The following is a 14600-nucleotide window of genomic DNA, read 5'->3' on the forward strand; positions in this document are numbered from 1 at the left end:
TTTTCAAAATAAGTGTGTACTTGTTTGTTTTGTGACTGTTCTTAGAAAAACAAATATCCTAAACAACTGCAAACACAACCAAAGCTGGATAAGAAGACAGACCTTGAATCATATGCATCTTAGATTTTGTATTTAAAATTTATTATTTATCCTAGTGCTTATGAGCATATTCAGACAGGAAACAGAAAATGTTTTCTATATTTAAGTTTATGACAAAAGCCAAAAATTCTCCTTTTTTCACCTTATAAATTGTTAGGTTTTGAATTACATGGAACTGGTTTACTTCTCAATTTGCTAATTGTGTTTCATCCATAAAGTTCTGGTGAGGAGATTACTACCTACCTCGTAGTTATCTTAAGGTTTGGGAGTGTCAATATTAAGTACTTTGAAAATAGCACTGCCTTATTTTTGTATATATTTGGCAGGCATGCTTCATTATTTCACTCAGGGGTGTTCTCAACATGTGCTGAGATAAGTAAACTGGGAATGGTAGCCTTTTTCTGTGAATAGCTGCAGCTAGTAAATATTGTAGAATTTATGCAGGTGTTTGGTCCCTGTCACTATTTCATACTGCTCTTGTAGTGTGAAAGTAGCCAGTGAAAGTAGCCGCAGACAAGACGAAAATGAGTGAGCCTGGCTATCTTCTAACGAAACTTCATTTATGGATACTGAAAATGGAATTTTATATACTTTTCATAGTTCATGAAATATTCTTCTTTTGGTTATTTTTCGGCCATTAAAAATGTAAAATCCAGTCTTAGCTCACTGACTGTACAAAAACAGGCAGTGACTGTAGGTTGCTACCACTCACCCTGACACAATTTGCATCATCTTTTGTATAGTGAAGGGGGTTACTGTTTGTGAAGAAGCATAAAATGAGTTTTTTGGGAAGATTCAAGTTATCCAGTCATTGTAGAAAGTCAGGTACAGAGCAGACTGACATTTTTCATACATATTTCAAGGGGGCACATTATTTGGTAAATGCTGATTCGGAGCCTGACCCCACATAAAGAAGCAGGTGAGAGAGATGACCAGTTGTAATTATAGGTCATTAACTCGGATCATTTTTCTGGTTGTAGCAGAGCCATCATTCCCTCCCAAGCTGTTTGGCCTCGCCCTCTGTGAAGGTGCACACTGATTTCTTCTTTGGAGCATTTTTCTACATCATTGCATCTTTTCCTAGGACATCAATGAGAACTTGAGTGCAGTATGGGAGTGATGTCTCTTTTTATACAAGGGGAAGCAGCAGACCAAAAATACTCCAGGACTTGCCTGAGGTTCAGTCAATGTAAGATGTAGTATCACGCCTGGAAACTCAGCCTTTCAACTGCAGGCCCAGGACACTTGAACCCCACCACCTTGCTTGGTGTTACTATCAAATAGATAATGAAATTAGTTACGGCACCTACCTGGTATTCATAAATGCCACAGTGTATATAAAAAGATCCTTTTCATTTTGTTATTTCAGTTAACCATCAGGTAATTCTCTCAAGTAAGAGGGCAAGTTCGATCATTTCCTTGCTATATGAGACAGCTGACAATCCGATACAGTTTAAGTTACCCTGGGTCGCACATGCACTAAGTGCTAGAGACAAGTCTGGGACCTAGGTTTTCAAACTCCTTTTTAAAGAAAAAAAAAATTACATTAATTGATTTCAGTAAGAGAGGACAGGAGAGAGAGAGAAAGAGAGAGAAAGGAACATCAGTTTGTTCCTGTATGTGCCCCAGTGGTGGGATTCGAATAATTTAACAGCCAATTCTCTGCCCTAATGACAGTTTTAAGTATAAAAAAAAAGATATACCAAAAGGCAGTTTATTATATCATGCATTTAATACTTAAATAAGAACAATAAAAGAGGCACATAAAACTAGATTATGTTATGAGAAAGAGATTTAAAATATTAATGAAAAATATTAAGTAATACCTGGCAAAAAGCAATAAAACTGTTACTTAAGATATTTCCAATGACAGTTTGTTAACTCTTGATTGTTTGGCACTTTTTCTCTTTACATTAGATATTTGTTTACTGAAATAACAAATGTGAGGAAATTAAAATGTAGTATTTCATCAAAGGTATAATGGGTTTTATGAAATGAATAAATAAATATTACAAGCATAGTTCCATCAAATTTTTCTCACCTTGGGTGCTTAGAATACACTGTTGCACAGATGAATGTTTAAAAAAGAGTAAGGAATGTAAATTTGTGATTTTCACATTGGGCGGCTGCCCAGGCGCCCACCTTAGAGAGAACCCTGATTACAAGAGCCATTTTAACAACCGGTTCACTGAACTCAACAAAAAATGAGGTATTGGTTCTGCCAAACCGGTGCAAACTGGCTGAATCCCACCACTGATGTGTTCTGACCGGGAATTGAACTGGCAACCTCCACACTTCAGGACAAAGTTCTAACCAACCAAGCTATCTGACCAGGGTTCAAACTTCTTTTTATTATACCATGCTGCCTCATTATATGACATAAAGGTGATGTCATTAATACCAAAACATTAAAAAATAAAATGAAAAATAATATCCTGACCTGTTCTAGCCCCTGGCAGTGGTTTTTAGTGGAGATTTGCAGTATGAGAATTTTTGCTTTCAAAAAACTACATGCACCTCCTGTAAAAGGTTGAATTAAATGACTTTATTTTTGGTAAGTGGCCCATGTAAGTTTATTATTTATTTATTTTGGTCCTTTTTGCTCGGCTTCTTTGGCAAAATGAAGTACTGCTGTGTTTTTATTGCATACCCATCATTAAAAGTAATTGAAAAGACACTTGTTAGTTTTAATATTGCATGGATGGAAATATATCTGGCACTGACAGGAATGGTTACAATTCCTAATAGTGCATTGTAAGAAGTAGTCTGGTTTTCTGTTTTCTTACTTGATTTAAAAAAAAAGAAAAATTTGTTAAATTTGCTAAAATTTGATAATCCTCTTTCGTTGGGGGAAGGTTTCTGCTTTGTGCGCAGTGGTTCTACCGACTCATTCAGCTCTCCTTTCCAACCTGTGAGAGGGCATCCTCTGGGCAGCCTGGCCGGCCTTTCATTTCTGGTAAATAATCCATGCAAAGCTGCTCCCAAGTGCAAGTTTTCTCTTTCTATATATGTTTCTATAACTGTTAGACAGATGCCCCTTTCAATAAACTATGTACGGCTTTAACTGTTGGAACTATAGTTAAGTTGTACACAAACAAAATATTCAGACTGTTTCTTGCATCTAAGCCTGCTACCCAGTCCCCCAGAAAATAGCGTTAAATATCCTTTGCAAAATGGAGGTTCAGAACCGAAGACAAAGGTTGTAGGAGGGTAGGGCTTGGGGACGGGGCAGGGGAAAAAGTGATTCAACTTGAGCTTGAGGTGTCATTTATACTACAAGATCCTAAACGTGTCCAAGACCCGAGTTTGGCAATAACACCTGAAGAAGAAAAAGAAATTCAGAGAGGTTTCTAAACCATGTTTCATAAACTCTGGATTGAAGTTTACAGTGAGTTCATTTGATTACACTTCGAGATACCCTTTCACAGTAACCTTTATATCATAGGAACAGGTGGAGTAATTTTAATAATGAAGATAATCTTCACTTATAGCAAAGCAGCAAGCAAATCAGTGTTCTGCAGGCTTTCAAATACTTTGCAAGAGATACTTTGCAGGGATTTCTAGTCATTTATAATAGGTGAGAAAGTTGTGTTGATCTGACTACTTACCTAAGTATGAATTGAAGCTGGCTGCTTAAATTTGTTAAACCTCAGGATATTTACCTGAATAACTAGGATGATGATACTGCATACCTAAGAGGCCTGTGAGCATTCGACTCAGTTAATACACATGGAGCATTTAATTGAGTAAGTGCTCAATACATATGAGCACTAGCCATGGTAGCCACTCTATTCTGCAATGTACTCTCCCTCTTAGACCATTCAGCAATGGTCTGGTAAAAGCCGAGTTACCCAGTTTTGGTACTTATTTGGGAGGGATTTGTGTATAGATACTTAATAATTAAAATAATTATATGATATTTAAATAAATTTATTGAAGTCTCCAGAAAGCCAATATCAATGTCAGGTATTGCTAATACAATGGTACCTCTGCACATGAGTTTAATTCCTTTCGTGGCCGAGCTCGTGACTCAATTTGCTAGTGTGTCAAATCGAATTTCCCCCAAAATTAATGGGAATGCGATTAATCTGTTCTAGCCCCAAAGAACCACAAGGATTTTTTTATATGCTTTTAAATAAGAAAATGTATGTATAAATAACACACACACACATGTATACATAATAAGAGAATGTAAAGAAATAAACTGGTTTATGAAGTGTATTTACCTTCAAACTCAGGCGAAGTTGCTGGTGGAGGGGGAGGAGATTGGTGGAGATTTTCATTTCATGCACTATCGCTTAACACTATATTTAATTGCAATTTAAAAAAAAATTTTATTTATTCATTTTTAGAGAGGAGAGAGAGACAGAGAGGGAGAAGGGGGGAGGAGCTGGAAGCATCAACTCCCATATGTGCCTTGACCAGGCAAGTCCAGGGTTTCGAACCGGCGACTTCAGCATTTCCAGGTCGACGCTTTATCCACTGTGCCACCACAGGTCAGGCTTAATTGCAAATTTTAATTTACACACTACATATGATATGTAACTTTATCGCTAAACTTAATTGCTATTTTTTTAATTTGCTTAATCATCATCATTTTCTTCACTGACTTTTGGCTTTTTCACCACACTTTCCTCGCTTTCACTTAGAGGCCGTTTCAACAAAAAACTTTCCGTAGAAGTTTGTTTCTTCCTCCCTTTCAGAACGTTTGGCAGGCCATCTAGTGGAGGGTGGCAGAAGTTCGTGATTCAAACATCCGCTTGTGACTTAAAGCAAAACAATCCTGCGAGGGACTGCTCGTCTCTCAAATTGCGCATGATTTAAAGTGCTTGTGTGTCAAAGTACCACGGTATGTGTAAAAACAGGCAACCAGGTTCTTATACTTCTACTGGTAGAATAATTGAAAACAAGACTTTAGGAGATAAATTTGTGATATAATTTTTCAATTTATGTATACTTAATTTGAACTTTTACTTAAAATAGAATTAAAATAGAAGTAAAATAAATCAGTAATTTCTGCAATCTAAAATGATTGGGAAATAGAAACATAAAGAAAGAAATACATATCTCCTTTCTTCCCACCTACTCTTTCTCCAAAAATTTGGATCCTTAAAAAATTTGGATGTCTGGTAGTCTAATGGGTAAGTGAGGATTCTTTGGATTCTAGTCTAGCCTCTGCCACTTCTGTCTTTGCTTGGGCAAGTACTTTTGTAGCTCTAGAATGAGGATCACAATCATACTTAGCTCATATGATTGTCCTGTAATGCCTTAGAACAGTACTTGTAACTCAGTAAAGTTCTTTCCTATGTTCATTGAAATCCTTGAGTACACTATATTAAATGACAATATTTCATCATATAATAAAACAGTGGACATTTATTTTTCTAACTTGTTTTCCTTATAAATAACAGTTATGAACATCCTTAAATATAAATTAATATCTGCTAATAATTTTTTTTTAACGTGTGCTTTAATGAGAGAGAGAGCGAGACAGACAGGGAGAGAGATGAGAAGCATCAACTTGTAGTTTCATCACTTGAGTTGCTCATTGATTGCTTTATCTTATGTGCCTTGATGGGGGGCTCCAGCTGAGCCAGTGACCCTTTGCTCAAGCCAGCCTGCGACCATGGAGTCATTCATGTCTATGATCCCAGGCTCAAGCCAGTGACTCCACGCTTAAGCAGGCAACCCCATGCTCAAGCTGCATGACCCTGTGCTTAAGCCTGTGAACTCAGAGTTTCGAACCTGGGTCCTTAGCGTCACAGGTCAATGCTTTATCCATTGCGCCACCACCTGGTCAGGCTAATTTTTTTTCTTTAAGATATATCCTGGAAGAGGAACCATTTGATATACCTAGCCAATTATGGAGATATTTTAATAGTCTGAGAAAGTGACTCTCTCTATATCTACTCTAGCACTCAATACTATTTAATAGTTTGCTACCAGTTTTTGTGCAGCTCACTAGGAATGGTTTTTTACATTTTTATATATGACGTGAAAATGATAGCAATTCATATTTTAGTGTCCATAGATAAAGGTTTATTGGCACATACTGTGCTCATTGGTATACATCTTGCCTGTGGCTGCCTTTACCCTAGCAGTAGCAGAGGTGGGCAGTTGTGAAGTTTGCAGACCTCTGCTTCAGGGTGTTGACCAAAATTCAAGTTCAGATTGTTTTATATTTTTTGACATTGAGTAGGGAAGTCTGATAGCCAAATATTTAACTGTGGGCTTTAGAGTCTGACTGCGTGGGCTTCTCGGCTCTGCCTATGAACCAGCCAGGTAACCTAACTTTTCTGGGCCAGAGTTTTCTTATCTGGCAGATGGATGGGCATAGTGACAATGCCTTTCTGATTAAGTGACATTGAAGAGTAAGCAGAACAAGTGAAGCCCTTCCTACCTCATAGTAACTGAATGTTAGCTGCCATTAATTGTTATATGGTTAATAGATTTGTATGGGCAGGCTTTTGGAAAATGAGATTGGTAGGAAAATAAAATGAACGAGTCTAAAATCACTTGTATTTTATAAAAGTAGATGAACTTAGTCTTTTGTTACCTTAATTGCTTTTACTGAGACAATTTTTTTTCTTTTTACTGCTTTATTTTTTAATTGATTTGAGAGAGAGAGAGAGAGAGAGAGAGAAACACTGATTCCATTTATTTATGCATTTATTGGTTGATTCTTATATGTGCCCTGACTGACTGGAGTATGAACCTGCAACCTTGGTGTACCAAGATTATACTCTACATCTTATGGTATTGGGACATTAGTTTCTTTTAAATGTACCTGGAAAGCTGGAACATGGCCAGAAGAAAAGTCGGGCTGTGTCCTGGTTCCCAGTCTCACTGCAGGGGTGGAGGGGTGGTTGGTTTCTGTCTTGCCCAGTTGGCAGGAGGATAGGAGAGCAGCTGCACCAAGGCATCCTGTCTTGACTGACCATGGAGATGGCTTTTGGGGGAGATTAAGTTTGTGGCCCCTCTTGCTTCACTCGGAAACAGAGTCTGAGCCATTAAGTGCAACTGTTTTACCAAGTTGCAGACTTGGTGCCACAAGGGGCTAGAAGAGGATGTGCATTACCTATGGTAAAATTGTGAAGAATATCATGTGATTATTTGGGTTTCTCAAGTGCATACTTCATAGGTCAGAGTGGGTGGTGGCTAGAGGGTTCACCTTGCTGTAGAAACCTGACTGGGCAGCACCTGGCCTGTCCATGAGCCCTGCTCACCTGTTCTAATCTTGTTACAGTGAGGGAGGAACCTCAGCTATTTAGGCACAATGTTCTCTTAAAATTTAAATGTACCCTCCAAAAGGGTCTGATTTCTACAATGGAATAAGTATGGTCTTTAAAACTTTGTTAAAAATATAACACTGTTGGCCTTGGTCAGGTAGCTCAGTTGGTTAGAGTATCATCCTGACATGCTGAGGTTGCATGTTTGATCTCAAGTCAGGGCACATTATATAGGAATCAACCAATGATGGATGAATAAAGAACAGCAAATTGATATTTCTCTCTCTTTCTGTCTCTCTCCTCTCTAATATACATACATATATATGTATATAAGTATCTCTATATGCTTGGGCTTCCTTCATTACATAGTCTTCTAAAAACAAACACTCTGCAACATAAACACACCAGATGAAGCCAACCAGTTAAGCTTGTGTCCACAATCCACAATTTAAAAAATGGCAGAAAGGTTAGCAAATGGGACTATGATGTTACAAAGGAGAGATGTGAACCTGGGAACCACCTTTTGAAACTGATAGCATAAGAGGCTGTGCACACACAGATTTATTCTTGTGTGTCTTTAGAGAAGGAAGGAGCAGGCTCTGTGTGCTCCCACTTCCACGTCTGGGTAAGAACAGGTGGGTCCCATTGGAGGATGAGTGGGTAGCAGCCAGTTGGACACTGGCCTTGTGAAAAGGCCTTTCATTGTTTCTGTTGAACTAACTGTTGGTTGTTGATCTCACTGTGGAATCTTAACTGCTCAGGTCTGTACCTGCAAGTTAAGGAAGAGAGATACTTCATTCTTTGCTAATGAAAGACTAAAACTGAGTTCTCATAGAATCTCTAATACCTAGATGTTCTTGAGACTGTTACTCACAGATAGGCATAAATGCACTATTAAGCAGAAAGAAAAAAAAATTGGCCCTTCTGAGAATTTATTGTACTGCCTTTGATGTCACTGATTAACAAACACTCTGTGTAAGCAGCCTAGTAACTATAACAGGCTAATAGAAGTTCCATGACATTTTAGAATTCTTAATTCAAGGAAGGATCTTTCTTAGCTTATGGAAAATAAGGACTATCTCCTCCTCACTTTTACTGAAGAGCCTGCAGGTGCCCTCAGGGTCCTGTTTTGTATGTTGTTTTTGTTTTTTTAATCCTTCTCTTGGCTAGCCCTTTCTCTCTGGAATTTTGAAAGTTAATATGGTTGGTTTTGTGTTTGTACTTAAATGCCCCAGTATGTGGAGTAATCTTTTACCAAGTCACGGTAGCTCTTTGATGGTCATGTCATCCGTGCCCAGAAGCTTCCTCCTAGGCATGGGGTGGGCAGGGTTTTAGACCTATGATATGTGAGGGTTCAGAGGCACAAGAGAAGTAGTTGGAAACCCTACAAGCCATAGGGCATGCCTGGTGAGGCCTCAGACAAGATGATAGTGTTATCAGTTTCTGTTTTCCAGATGGGCAAGGAGCACAGCCCTCATTGTATTATCTTTTAAAAAAGGCAGGCATGGCCCTGGCCGGTTGGCTCAGCGGTAGAGCGTCGGCCTAGCGTGCGGAGGACCCGGGTTCGATTCCCGGCCAGGGCACACAGGAGAAGCACCCATTTGCTTCTCCACCCCTCCGCCGTGCCTTCCTCTCTGTCTCTCTCTTCCCCTCCCGCAGCCAAGGCTCCTTTGTAGCAAAGATGGCCTGGACGCTGGGGATGGCTCTGTGACCTCTGCCTCAGGCGCTAGAGTGGCTCTGGTCGCAACATGGCGACGCCCAGGATGGGCAGAGCATCGCCCCCTGGTGGGCAGAGCATCGCCCCTGGTGTGCGTGCCGGGTGGATCCCCGTCGGGCGCATGCGGGAGTCTGTCTGACTGTCTCTCCCTGTTTCCAGCTTCAGAAAAATGAAAAAAAAAAAAAAAAAAAAAAAAAAGCAGGCAGTACCTGACCAGGCAGTGGTGCAATGGATAGAGCATCGGACTGGGACATGGAGGAACCAGTTTCGAAACCCCGAGGTCTCCCGTTTGAGTGCGGGCTCATCTGGTTTGAGCAAGGCTCACCAGCTTGGACCCAAGGTCGCTGGCTTGAGCTAGGGGTCACTTGGTTTACTGTAACCCCCCCCCCCCCCATCAAGGCACATATGAGAAAGCAATCAGTGAACAACTAAGGTGCCACAACAAAGAATTGATGCTTCTCACCTCTCTCCCTTCCTGTCTCTCTGTCCCTATTTGTCGCTCTTGCTGTCTCTGTCATAAAAAATAAAAAAAGGCAGGCAGCTGCTTGCTCTGCATACTGTCATAGCTCTCTGTTGCAGTGGGGGTCTCAGCCATTTCGGGTTTTGCATTTTACTTTATCTAAGTTCTCATCTTGCTTTCTCTGCCTACTCTCTTCTGTCCCAGAGAACCCTTTTTGAAGTTAAGTGGAGCTCTGTAAACTGAGTAATGGGGAGTGAGGTGAGAATTAGCCCTAGGTTGAGTGCTGACCTGCTCTTTGGAGCACATAGTTTCTGGTGAAGGGCTGGTGGACTGTTAGTCTAGTTTATTCTTTGGCAAAAAGAACTCTAGAAATGTAAAGATAACTAAGATACTCATAAGACTGATGTAGGGTATTTTCCTTTCCTTTCACCCTGGCATCTCATGGTTGATGAAAGTAGGACGGGAGAGCCACCCTGTAATCTTTGGGTGAGGGTTTCCCCTGCAGTTCAGGTCTGCTGCATCCCTTTCCTGTGGTAGCAAGGCAGGCCAGTGCTCTTTCCTCATCTGTGTGAGCCACGCCCTCTGTCATCATCCACTGTCAGTGGGAGCTGTATGCGTTTTCCCACAAGGGGATGCTTCTCCCCAAGGGCATTGGCAATGTTCTTAGATAAGGCATTGTTTGCTCTCTTCCTTTGGAAACGTTGTTGCAATCTGGGGAGCAGTACCTGGGTTAGGCATAACTGCAGTCTAGCTGGAAGGAGGCAACAGTGGGCTCCTAAAACCCACAGAACTTGGTTCCTCTTCCTAGCATAAATCTGCGTGTATATGAACATTCTTAGCCTCTTCTTTTTTTTTTTTTTTCATTTCTGATCTCTTTTTCGTCAAAGTCATGACAATTCTGGATCAGGGAGGCAAGAACTTGGGTTTCATTTTTTTCACCCAAAGAACATCAAAATGTGCGTAGCTAAAGAAATAAAAGCTGACCAGATATAACAAACACATAACAGAAAGCAAGTAACTATGCTCATTTCTTCCTCAGAACTGGAAGGTGGGGCTCTGAGCTTGTAGAAGCACATTAATTTAGATGCTAATGCCCAACAGCCATTGGTGGAGCCTCAGCTTGCTGTGGGGCAAGGGTGCAGCCCTGCATAGGGCAAACGTGTCTTCATATATGTGCAGATGGGGTGCTCTGTGGTGCCCCGACCCTGAAATTGCATGCCTCACCATAGCTTTGTCATTTATCCTGGGTGCTTTCCAGGAGTGGATATATGTTGACAAAACCTTAATGGGAGAGTATTGGAGTTTGAAAATGTCTTTGTATAAAAATGCAATTCCTCTTTTATTCTTTTATTGGTGGTAATGGTTGTGGTGGAGGCTGGGAGTGCAGACTACTTCAGGTGCTGTCCTCAAACCTGCCCAGGAACAGACTTCTTGTTCTGTTAACAGGGCTGTGTGGCTCCAGTTAGGCACATGGTGGCATTCTTCTTGCATCGTGTACTTGCTGGCAAAGTGGTCACTTGTTTCTGATCTGGAAACTGGACCTAACACCTTGCCCTCCCAAAGCCTTGTTGTTGTCAGGAAGTAAGATGATTTAAATCAGTGTTTTTCAACTGCCGGTTTGTGGACCAGTGGTTGAAAAACATTGAATAAATCAGAACACTTTCCATAGTGGTAAAAGTTGTGTTATTTTTTCAAGGGGAGGTATGATGTTTCCTGGTGTGGGATCATGAATAATAATCTGCATATTAATTGAGTCCCAGGGCCTGGTGTTTTAATGTATTTGAACATGACTTTATATCATTCAGTTTGGCAGTGATTAGCTTTCACAAACTCAGACCTCCCTAAACATGGAAATACTATTTTCTTGTTAGAATCCTATTCGGTTAGAAATCTGAGTATCGAGTCTCCCCCCCCAACGCTCCTTAACGTTTTGTAGTCCCCTCCCCACCCCCATCTTCCCTTCATTCTGACTCATTGAGATCTGAGTGCCACTCTTCTGGGAAAGCATGGTATTCTGACTCCAGTTTTGTAATTTAATGATGGAGAGTTTCCTTAGTAAACCAAATTTAGAGTCCTAGAATGCTTATCTTATATCCAGACCTTGAACATAAAAGGCATTTTATACCCACAATTGTTCATTTAATGAGCAATTGCAGAGTGCAGGCCGGTTAAGGGATTGAGCTATATGCACTATTATTGCAAGAAGTATTCCGAAATACCAGAAATAGGACGTAAGCTCTGATCAGGGAGACTGTGAACACAATTACCTTCTTTTCAAATCCTTCTGTGACACTGCGGGAGGAAAAAGGACTTTGAAACTTGAAAGGAAAGAGCTTGCTTTCAACCTCAAAAGCTAGGAGGAAAGGGCTCTGAAATTTGCTCAGAATTCCCAATTCACCATTAGCCTGTTTCTTCCTTTAGCCTCAAGGCATTCTCCGCTTTTTGAAAAGATGTTAAGAAATTCAGTCACAATAGAGAGCCTAGTTTTGAACATGTTTCGCTCGGTCCATTGAGGTCTGAGCTCCAGCCTTTGTGTGGGGTGAATTGAGCTGAACAGCTAGCTGGTTGGAGAGAGGTGAATGAGGAGTCGCTGTGCAGCAGCAAATTCTTGCAAAGAAAGAAGCTCTCTTCTTCCTCTATTTTATAATATGCATTCCTGTACTACCCTACTAGTGGCAATATGTGGAGTTGAGCCTGCCCTTAAGTCAATACAGAGTACTTGGTTTATAGCAACTCTTGTTAAGTTTGTCTTGTAATTGAAGCTGATATTGACCTTGCTTGGGGACCATTTGTAAAACCGTTTATTTAGCATAAACTGAAATAATAAACCCTCCTTCTCTTGGGCTGATTGTGATAGGGTGACATTAGTTTGATTTAATGATTAGCTGCCTGACCCTTCTCCTGGAGAGATCGGCTTGAATAGACAGAGTTCACTCAGAAACACTCAGAAAGAATACTAATGAGCTTGTTAAATTTAGCATGGCTCCAACCACTTTTAATTTCTCTGATGGGAGCAGCACTGCCTGGGAGAGGGAGAGAGGGTCAGGGAGACACCGAGAATGTTTCTAGAGGGTCTGCACAGCTTGAGAAAGCCCACCAGTAGAAGTTTGCAGAAAGTAGCTAGCCAGAACTGGGGGACTGAGTTGTAAGTATTGTCTTTTCTCTTACATTCTGTCTTTCTGTCCTGGGGAAAGAAAGGAATAATGGTATTAAAATGGGATGTTAATTGAAAAAGAAGGTGGAATCTTTGTATCGTGAGCTTCTTCCTCATCAGCTAATTTTTTTAACGGCCAGAAGGTGTTCCTAGTTAATGATGCAGTGCAGTGTTTTATTTTTATATTGGAGGGATCCTTTGAAACTTCTATTCCAAGTCAAGGCGAATATACACTTGTTTCCTGGGTTGCAGTGAGAAATTGTCAGTAGTTAGTGAGCAATTCACCGATGCCCAGGAGGAATATGTGTTCCAGCCCTGCTCTGCACAACAGGATTACTTACTTTTAATGTTTTTATGTTTTTATTTTAGAGAGACAGAGAAGGGAGGGAGAGAGAGAGAAAAAAACAACCATTTGTTGTTCCCTTATTTCTGCATTCATTGATTGATTCATGTTATGTGCCCTGACCAGGGATCAAACCTGCACCCTTAGCTTATCTGGATGATGCTCTACCAACTGAGCTACTTGGCCAGGGCACTTTCTTTTATCTTTGTTGTAAACAAAGCAGCTTTTGAGTTCTCAGAGTTTATGGCACTGTGTGTCCGGCTTGATGTCTGTTGCCTTTGGATGAGTTTGGAAAGTCTTGGACAGTTTGTAAAATGTGATGTCTGGGCAGCTTTTCTTTTGGGGCTGGAATTTGTGGATTTCCACTCAAGTGTGAATATATAGAAGGAAGGAGTACAAAGTTGTGATTATAGTGACAGTGCTTGTAACATTATATTTTTTGCAACTTTTTAGTGAACTGCGTGTTTTGGTGTAACCTCTAAGCAGGCAACTATTTAAGAGAGAAGCCAAACAGTCGCCTTCTATCTATCTGGCTGTTACAGCCCGTTGGAAGATGCCAGAGCAGTGGGCGTTTGCTTACATTTCTGCAGCCGACTTCTGCTTGTTGCCATGGTGGACAGTATGTTTCTGTCAATAATTTGGCCTGGCATCACTGTCTACCCTGACTCTCAAACTTTATTGAACAATCCAGTTCAACCAAACAAGATTAGACAGCTTTCATCTTCTGGCTTGCTGAAGTGGTTGCTAAATTTATAAGAGCAGGCAGGAATATTACCTGGAAGATTTCCTCTTTGCTGCGGGGAGTGTGCTTCTCAGCCCTGTAGCACTTTGTATTCTGGGGCTTGTGCCCTGTCATCCTATCTGCATGCACTTGAGAGGCTACTCAGTGCACAAAGCAGACTTCACGAAAGATTTGTCTGCTGAAACGTTCTGGAGAGGGAGGGTATGTAAAAATGTGGTAGTGTCACCGTTGTAAGAGCAAGCCTGATGAAAGTTTCCACATGAAAACATTCTCACCTGCATTTTTTTAGTCTACTAAGGGAATTAGTAACCTTTTCTGTATTAAATATTTGAACTTTGCTTATTTCTTTTTATAACCAATATTCTCACATGTTGTCTTAACTCTCAAGAAAATAATTTATTTTAAAAAAGTTAAGTACTTGTGAAAAAATGATCATTTAGCTTAAAAAGACATCCTTATTTTCTCCACCACCCCCTTCTCCCAGTAGGCTGGGGTGGAGGGACGTGGGAAGACCCTGGACAGACCATGCCAATTATTCAATTATTCATGAAGTTGGACTCAAATTTTCATTATAAAGGCTTGGCTTCTAAAAGAAACTCACTCAATTTAGCAATACAGTTTTAAGAGAACAAGAGTTAATTTCTTCTAGGAAGAGTAAATCAGAAATACTGTTTTAAATCTCCAAGAGATTGGTAGATCCTGGTTATTCATCCTTCCCAGAGACTACTTAATGATGAGTCTTGGTAAGGACTTTCTTGCTTTCCAAATGAAGGTCCACTGTACAGGATTTGCACTGCAATGCTGCAAGTTCAGGTTGAAATTTAAAATAATGGTTCTATGCAGCCATAAATTAGTG

The 14600-nt window shown here is 40.4% G+C and overlaps 1 protein-coding gene across 3 annotated transcripts in view; it reads left to right on the forward strand.

The window, feature by feature from the left end:
• GLI3 (GLI family zinc finger 3) overlaps positions 1 to 14600 on the forward strand; it is a 380830-nt gene that overhangs the window by 98303 nt on the left and 267927 nt on the right. The window contains exon 1 of one of the 3 annotated variants that reach the window (XM_066341813.1): positions 12608 to 12650. The exons of the other annotated variants lie outside the window; for them this stretch is intronic. The gene's annotated coding sequence lies outside the window, so the exon portion shown is untranslated. Of the gene's footprint in view, positions 1 to 12607; positions 12651 to 14600 lie in introns of those variants that run through there. 3 annotated transcript variants of the gene reach the window in all.

This window comes from Saccopteryx leptura, chromosome 6 (genome assembly GCF_036850995.1).
Source record: "Saccopteryx leptura isolate mSacLep1 chromosome 6, mSacLep1_pri_phased_curated, whole genome shotgun sequence".
In the NCBI taxonomy this organism is placed as follows: Eukaryota; Metazoa; Chordata; class Mammalia; order Chiroptera; family Emballonuridae; genus Saccopteryx; species Saccopteryx leptura.